Source organism: Chrysochloris asiatica, unplaced genomic scaffold (genome assembly GCF_000296735.1).
Source record: "Chrysochloris asiatica unplaced genomic scaffold, ChrAsi1.0 scaffold00036, whole genome shotgun sequence".
In the NCBI taxonomy this organism is placed as follows: Eukaryota; Metazoa; Chordata; class Mammalia; order Afrosoricida; family Chrysochloridae; genus Chrysochloris; species Chrysochloris asiatica.
In genome coordinates, this window is record NW_006408554.1 from 5911253 (window position 1) to 5920540 (window position 9288).

The window sequence follows — 9288 nt, forward strand, 5'->3', positions numbered from 1 at the left end:
CCTCTGGTCATTTGGTTAGCAGCTGAGTGCTTAGCCACCACCAGCATGCCTTGAAGTCAGGTACAGTTAGAACATCTTAATAAAAAGTGCCTTTTACAGTACTTTTTCACAAGACATGCGGCCAAATTTGTTGAATCTTTCTTAAGAATGTTATGAACATGTAGTATTTGCTACTGGAAGCTACTGGAAGTGGATCTTTCGCACAGAAACTCCTATTTTTAGCAGCTGAGAAAACTCAAAGGACAGGACTTTATACTGGCATGATGTCCAGTGTGAAAAGTAATACTACAGCAAACCACTCTGTACTGACATTTACAGCCCACAAATACCCGGACTGGTGGTATATATATATATATATATATATATATATATATATATGATGGAAACTTTGCCTTATCTTTCTTTTCTCACTTCCCAACATCCAGCAGAGTTTCCCTGGAAGAGATTTGGTGTTTAATAAGTATGTGTTGAGTTGACCTGGACCACTGCTGAGGTACTTCAGGAATTCTGAAGTAGCATGAGGTCACTCTCCAGAATATCAAACAGAAATCATCACATTTTGATTTGCATTAACCATTACTTAGCATTTCATTTAGGATGCTAGAAAATATCAATTTCATATAAACACTCTAATTTTTATATACTAATTTGAATATTGTTGGTGGCTCTGTAGGATTAACACTGGACTGTGAACCACAAGTCCAGTGGTGTAAGATCACCAGTCTCTCTGGAAGAGAAAGATGAGGTTTTCTGTTCCCACAGAGATTTACAGCCTAGGAAACCCTATACAAGGCTGCTCTGAGTTGGAACAGATGTACCGGCACACAACAAGAGCACAAAGAAGTTTCGCATAAGCAATTTCACAAACACTTCTAAGATCAGATCCATACAATGTGTACCAATCCTAAATCTATTCTAATGGTCTTTTCTGAGGACAGCTTCACACCCTTAATTTGTCACTGTGTAAACAGCGCTGGAATACTTTAATGGGTATTCACAACACATTTGTCTACAAGCAAAGAAATAGTACCCAGGTTACACGTGCAAGCTAATCAAATCACAAACTTACTTCACAGACCCTCAACAGCAGGTGTTCTAACCATGGTGATGAAGAAAACCAACCACATGAAGCTGAACAAGCTGTTCACAGCCATCTATCTATAGGAGTTGTCTGTCCATAAGGCATGTGACATGAATTGAATTGTGTTTTCACCCAAATTTGTGTCAACATCACTGGGTCATGATTCTCAGTAATTTGGCAGTTATGAAGTGATATGATGTGACAGTAATGTAATGATGTAATCACTCCATGGTGTAATCTGATGTGATCAGCCCTAATCGAATTTTCCTAGGTGTTAAAAATACTTCTGTGATGTTATTGAGGCCAGATGCAATCTACAGAACTGGGCTATACAGAGTCAATCTTTTTTGAGATATAAAAGAAATGTAGTGCTTTTGGATAAGCACTGGACTTTGAACCACAAGTTTGGTGGTTCAAGCCCACCAGCTGCTCCTTGGAAACCCTGTACAGGGTTGCTATGAGTCAGAATGAACTCAATTCTTACTATAACCAAGAAAGAAGGGTGGAGAGAGGAGTGTGTTCTTTGGGCTTGGAATCTTTGCACCATGATGCTCCTAGATCCAGAGGAAGTTTGATGCCAAGACACATGGAGATCTCCAAGAAATGTTGGGCCTACAGATGCTGAAAGGAGACTAGGCCTTTTTGCCAGAGCCGTCGAACAGAAATCTTTCCACTAGAGCTGGCACTCTGAATTGGGACTTCTAGCCTCCTAAATTTTGAGAGAATCAATTTCTGCTTGTTAAAGCATCTGCCTGTGGTCTTTCTGTTATAGCAGCACTAAAGAACTAAGACAGCATGCTGCTCAGGGAAATCGGAGGCCACATTCCAGGCATTATCACGCTGTCTGTATCACACTTCCCAGAGCACATCCAGGATTTGCTCCCTTGAGCACTCTGGCTGGAAGCCATGTCTGGGCCTAAAATTATCTGATACTGGAAGGACTATAAAAGAATTTAGCACATGCTTGGCTATTGGGCAAAAAGAGCCAAAAACACCTACTTATCTATAAGAATGAGCCAAGGAACTTTGGCTAAGAAGGCTTATACATTATAAAATTAATCTAGAAGCCAAACCTCAATTCTAGGAAGCTCCTTGTCTTGGTTTCTTAGGGTGCTCATAACAAAATACCACGGAAATGGGTGCTTTAAAACACAAGACATTTATTTTCTCATGGTTCTGGAGGACTATGAGAAGAGAAGTGCTCTGTGCATCCCTCCGCATTGCTGGTGGCAACAGGCAGCCCTGACATTCCTTTGTAGATTATAAATGCATTTGCCTCTGACATCTCGGGGAGTCCTCCTCTGTGTATAACTTTTTCCATCTTTTACCTTCTGATTAATAATCACCACTGAGAAGGGATTAGGACCCATTCTACTTTGGTATAAGGAGCTCTGATAGTATAGTGGTTACGAGTTGGGCTGCTAATCTCAAGGTCAACCGTTCAACACTACCAGTCATTCTGTGGGAGAAGGATGAGGCTTTCTGCACCCGTAAAGATTTACAGCCTCAGAAACCCTACACAGGGTCACTGTGAGTCAGAACCAACTCCAGGGCACATAACCACCAACACCTACTTTGGTATGACTTTGTTAACTGGTAACATCTGCAAGGAAAAAAGCCTATCTCCTCAAACGAGGTCATACTCACAGGTTAGGACTTCAATATCGTTTGGGGGGGGATACGATTTAATCCATAATACTTCTCTTCAAGTCCTGGTGTGGTGCTGTAGGATAAGCACTGTACTGCTAATCAAAAGGTCAGCAGTTCAAACCCACCAGCCACTCCTCAGAAACTCTGTACAGGGTCACTACAAGTCTGAACTGACTTGATGGTAATTAACAGTAACAATTGCTCTTCAAAATGACTTGAAGTACTTTGAGATAAATGATCATACTGACCAAAAGAATTCATCACCTTTGTTTGACTTTAGTTTGTGATCCTCTCAAGGAAGACTTCACTAAGTCTGTTGAGTTGTTCCTTCCATTTAAGCTTGTATGTTTTTCATATCATCGACGCAACTGCAGTTTGTAACATGTTTTGACAAATAGAATGTAAACCCTCTGAGGGGAAAAAAAGAAGTCTTTCGAGTTTGCCATTGTGTCACTAGATCTTAAATGCATGTTCAATGTCAGGCCCTCAATAGATATTAGTTGAAAGAGCGTGTATATGTATGAACATTTAATAAACACTTATTTACTAACTGCCATGCAGCAGGAACTGCTCTGGGTAAATACTAGACTAGCAAAAGAAATCAGAACCATCGGAATCAGACTTGCAGAACCAAAGTATAACAACATCTACAAACTTGGTTAGAGGTGAGAAACTCCAAAGTAAGCAAAAACTAATAATACTGGATGCCTTTTTATCCTTCTGCCGGCACCCAGCCAGAAATTCATATCACGGTTATGGTGTTGCTTCAAACAGAGGTAGAATGATTCAACTGAGGACCCAAGTACTCAGGCAGTATGACATTCAGAGAGCAGTTAGTAGCGTGTGCAATGCTACCAGGCTTAGACATTTGAATAGTGTTGCTTTCACGATATTTGTTATTGTTGTTATTAGGTGTCACCGCCTCAGCTACAACACATGGTAGCCCTGTGTACAATAGAACAAAACACTGCTGGGTCCCATGTCATCCTCACAATTGTTGCCGTGTGCTGTGCCTGAACCCATTGTTGCTGCCACTATGCTAATTCATCTCCTATGAAGTCTTCCTCTTTTTCACGGAACTTCACTTTACCAAGCCTGGTGTCCTTCTCCTGGGCCTGATTCCTCCTGACAACATGTCCATATTTGCTTGTAGGGAACATTCTGGCTGCGCTTCTTCTAAGACCGATTTGTTTGTTCTTCTGGTAGTCCATGGTATTTTCAATATTCTTTGCCAACATTATCATTCTAATGCATCGATTCTGCTATGCTTTTCTTTGTTCATTGCCCAACTTTCAAATGATTATGAGGCATTTAAAAATACCATGGCTTGGTGACCTTAGTCCTCAAATTGAGTGACTTCTTTGCTCTTTAACACTTTAAAGAGGTCTTTTACAGCAGATTTTCCCAATCTTATCTGCTGCTTCCATGAGTATTGATTGTGAATCCAAGCAAAATGTAAATAATAAAATAATTTTACTAATAAAATTATACTGTATCACTAGTAAGGGGCCATGGAAAGGGAAGTTAATACTTACTGAGACCCTTACTGTGTGCCAGATGTGCTAGGAACTCTTGCTTAACCTCGTCAACCAGCCTGCAACTTCCATATGATTTTCACTGTGTTTTCAGAGAAAATGATGAGGCTCAGAGAGGTCACTTAAGTGGTCCAGAATCATGGGTAACAAATGCAGATTCAATCTCCAAGACTCACTTTTAAAACAAGTTCTTTTATAAACTACACCACCAAGAAAAGGAACATCTGAGAGTTATCAGTGCTGCATAGATGCATCAGCACTGTAACGTTCAACATAACATTGAAAAACTCAAGAAAGAATAACAAAACCTTCCAAGCTGTTGTGCTAGAGTTGGTTCTGATTCACAGTGATCCTACAGGACAAGGCAGAAGTGCTCCATCGGGTTCCCTAGGCTATAAATCTTTACAAAGTATACTGCCACATCTTTCTCTTGTGGGTTTGAACAGACCTTTTTTTTTTTTTTAAGTTTTTATTGAGTTGAGTGATAGTTTACATGGGAGAACATCAGTTCTACATTCATCTACATTCATCCTATCGTATTTCATTTCATTGCAATGACTACAATTCCCTCCATGCATTATCATGCAACAGCAGTTGCTTCCATTCCTTCCATTCCCTCTGTTTTTTGTTGTTTTTTTCCCGAAGCACTCAGGAATATATAATTATTCAAACAACCAAAGGATCTACCCTGAAAGCCTGTCCCTCGACCACCAGCACACAGCCCCTTTCCCTCCTTGAGTCCAGAGTCCCCAGCCACTCCATCTCTCAGCCAATCTTTAGTTAATAGCAAGTGCTTAACCACTGCACCACCAAGGCTCCTCAAGAAAGCTTCTAATCAAATCTATTTGAGTCAATTCTGACTCATAAAGACCCTATTGTTGTAGTTGTTGTTAGGTGCTGTGGAGTCTGTTCTGATTCATAGCAATCCTGTATAAGGTTTTTGAGGAGGAGCTGGTAGGTTTGAACTGCCAATCTTGTGATTCAAAGTCCAGTACTGATCCTATAGTGCCACACCAGGAGTTCCTATGTTGTTGTTGTTATGTGCTGTGGAGTCGGTTCTGACTCATAGCGACCCTGAACAGGGTTTCCAAGGCTGTAAATCTTTACAGGAGCAAAAAGCCTCATCTTTTTCCCGTGGAACAGCTGGTAGTTTCGAACTGCTGACCTTGCGGTTTACAGCCCGATTCCTAACCAGTAAGCTATCAGACCTCCTAGGAGTCCCTATAGGACAGAGTAAAACTGTTCCATTGAGCTTCCAAGGCTGTGAATCTTTATGGAAGACAGAATTAAAAATTGATGCTTTTGAATTATGTTATCAGCAAAGAATACTGACTATACCATAGGTTGCTAAAAGAATGAGCAAATCTGTCTTGGAAGAAGTACAACTAGAATGCTCCTTAGAATCAAGGGTGGTGGGACTTTGTCTCACATACTTTGGATATATTATCAGGGGAGTGCAGTCCCTGGAGAAGAACATCATGCTTGGTAAAGTAGAGGGAAAGCAATCACCGACGTGCACAGACACAATTACTGCAACAAGGAGCTCAAACATCGAGGACTGTGAGGGTGGCATCGGACAAGGCTGTGTTTTCTTCTGTTGTACGTAGGACCACTATGAGATGAAATAGACTCAACAGCACCCAACAACAAAACCTGTCAAGCTTTACAGAAGCAGACTTTCTTCTGTGGAGCAGCTTGTGGACTGGAACCGCCACCCTTTTGGTTAGCAGTCATGTGATTAACTATTGCTCCACCTACGTTGCCTTTCAAGAAAGAATGTTGTTGTTCAGTGCTTTTGAGTCAACTCTGACGCATAGCAACCCTGTATTTGTTGTTGTTGTGAAGTGCTGTCAAGTCGGTTCTGACCCATAGCGACCCTGTATAGGGTTTCCAAGGAGCAGCTGGTGAGCTTGAACTGCCGACCTTACAGTTCAAACAGCTTTGCAGTCTGGCACATTAACCCACAGCGCCACAACAGGACTCCAACCCTGTATAGGGTTGTTGTTAAGTGTGGTTGAGACGGTTCTGACTCATTACGACCCTGTATAGGGTTAGCAACACTGTATAGGGTTGTTGTTAGGTGTAGTCAAGTCGATTTGGACTCATTATGAGCCTGTATAGGATTTCCAAGAAGCAGCTGGTAGGTTTGAACCACCAGCAGTCCAGTGCTTATCCTACAGCACCATACCAGAATTCGTCTTATAGGGTGGTGGTAGTGGTTGTGTGCCAACAAGTCAGTTCTGACTCATAGCAACTCTGTATAGGGTTTCTGAGGCTGCAAATCTTTACAGGAGCAGAAAGCCTCAACTTTTTCCCACATAGAATCTGGTAGATTCAAACTGCTGACCTTGCAATTAGCAGCCCAGCACATAATCCACTACGTTACCAGGTCTTTGTCATTGCTAAGTGCCATCGAGTGGGTTCCAACTCTTAGCGACCCTGTACGGGGTTTCTAAGGAGCTTCTGGTGGGTTTGAACCGCCTACCTTGTGACTCAAACTGACCTTGTGGACCAGCACATTATCCTGCAGCACCCCACCAGGACTAAATTGACAAATTATGGTAGACGGAGCTCGTTCCACCAAAACTCAGTTTTAATATATTAAGCCAGTTTTAATGACTTAAAGAAGTGGAAAAACACTCCTGGTGATTTTTCTAGCCTTTTTCAGCAGCTTCCCTTTTTGGCATCTGAAGCTTCCATAGCTGTCTTGCAGCAATGGGAGAATGGTTTTCATCCCACAGAGGACTCAAAGATCTCCTTCAAACAGCTCTGTTTAGTTCTTGAGTAAATAGGAACAATTCCACCACCTCCTGAAGACTTAGCCCCTCATAGGTATTATAACGGATGTTGGGCGAAGTGTAGAAATGTGTGTGAGCTCAGATTCACAGCCTGAGGTTATAAGGCTCCCAGCCAAGTTTTCACCTATATCAAATCATTCAGCCTGCTTAACCACTTTGCTTCCACCCAAAGGAAAATACTAACATGATTTAACTGCAGTTAAGAAATCCTGTAGGTACTTACTAAATGTGGCATAATGTTTTCCATGCGTGGAGAAAAGGAAATCATTTTGCTAATCTATACCTCACGCCAAACAAAAGCCTCACTCTAAAACAATCACATTTCAGAGCTCAAACCCTAATCAAAGCTGGAGGAATTTAATGAACTTTAGATTCATTTGTTACAAAGGATGTAATTGTGGGAAGTGCAACATATTCATAGATATAAGAGCTTGAAAAATGGCTTACATGGCTAACATATGTCAGAAATATTAGATGGCCAGAGACTAGGGGGAGGAGGAAATGAGGAGTTATTGTTTTAATGGATACTTACTTTGTAGAAGTTTGAAGTAAAGAAAAAAGTTTTGTAAAGAGATAGTGGTAATGTTTATACAATAATGTAAATGTGATTGATGTCACTGAATTTAACCTTAAAAAGGACTAAAGTGGCAATTTTGCTATAATTGAATATACATTTAGAAAAGCATATTAGACAGTTTTCTTTTATCAAATGATGTTAACATTTTGCTCATCATTTCTCGTGGACTCCATTATTTTAAATAATCACAGTGGCATGATATGAGTTGAAGGGGATTGTGCTAATATGGTAGAAGGAAGGAGAACTGTGCAAATGATAGGAAAGTAAACTTCTTAGCAAAGGGAACTACATGAAAGGGGATAGGGGTCTGGAAGAGAAAGTATTTCTGGTCAGACCTATGGGACTTCAGGCAACGTGATTATAACCCCGTTTGTAGTTTGCCTGTGATCTCTTGCCAAAGTCAGATAATTTAGCAAGCGTAAGAATAAAGGAATGATTTACCTTATAGCTGATGTGGCAGGAAAATCACTTTTCAGTGCTTTTTGTAGGCAATGGGATAATAAAGACAACAGAACAGACTTTACTGTAAAAAGGCAGCGTATTTCGATTGAAAAAAGTAATCCAGAGTCTGTCTGAGGAGTTGAAAACATCTGTATGACATGAGGAGAATCAAGAAGACCATAGAACCAGGTCATTGTCAAAATGTATTAACTTGGGAACTCACAGGCAAGTATTTCAGTTTAAAAAGACAAATTTAAGAGTTGCTGCTTCTACCAGGATGGCTTAGCAAGTGGTGACTTCAATGGTGTAAGTACTGCAGTAGTTGAAGGGATAATGCTATGTTTCCACATAAGGACTGGTGGGGGAATGGAAGAAACAGGTGGGTCTGATCAATTTGACTGCCTCTTTGGGAGGATAGTGTAAAACCATGTTGTAAGCTAAAAAGTAAAAATAATGAGTAGCATTAAGAAGGTGTTTAATGCTCAAAGTTTTTAGGTGGAATGTTTTACCAGTAGAAATTGGTATAAATATCAACAGTCCTATTGATGAAGTCCTGTGTGGCGCTGTAGGATAAGTACTAAAGTGCAAGGTCGGTGTGAATCACATGGTTGGTGGTTCAAACTCATCAGTCGCTCCTCAAAAACCCTACACAGGGTCGCTGTGAGTTGGAACAAACTCGAGAGTACTAAACAACAACAACAACAACACTGATGGACAATTCTTCAAAAATACTGCAGACAAAATTTTAAGAGTTCACTGTTACATCTCCCAACTCCATAGAATCATGCTTTCCATTGGGGATAGAAATATGAAAAGACAAATGGAGAAAACGCATTTAAGATTTTAGTTGGTTCTATTTGATAGAGTGTTTACTAATTGAGATATTTTTGTTAGGTGCCATCAAGTCAGTTCTAACTCATAGCAACCCTATGCGCAACAAAACAAAACACTGCCAGGATCTACACCGTTCTAACAATTGTTACATTTTAGTCCATTGCAGCTACAACTGTGTCAATCCATCTTGTTAGGGGGACTTTCTCTTTTTCACTGACCCTCAACTTTACCAAGCATGAGATCTTTCTCCAAGGGCTGATCCATTCTGATAAAATGTCCAAAGTGTGAGAGACAAAGTCTTGCATTTCTTACTTCTAAGGAGTATTCTAATATCAGAAGGATGTTTACCTGTGCTTTATTGACTACGCAAAG

The 9288-nt window shown here is 40.6% G+C and overlaps 1 pseudogene; it reads right to left on the reverse strand.

Moving 5' to 3' along the window:
- Positions 1-1866: 1866 nt before the first annotated feature.
- The window catches only part of LOC102826983, a 124932-nt pseudogene continuing 117510 nt past the window's right edge, over positions 1867-9288 (reverse strand).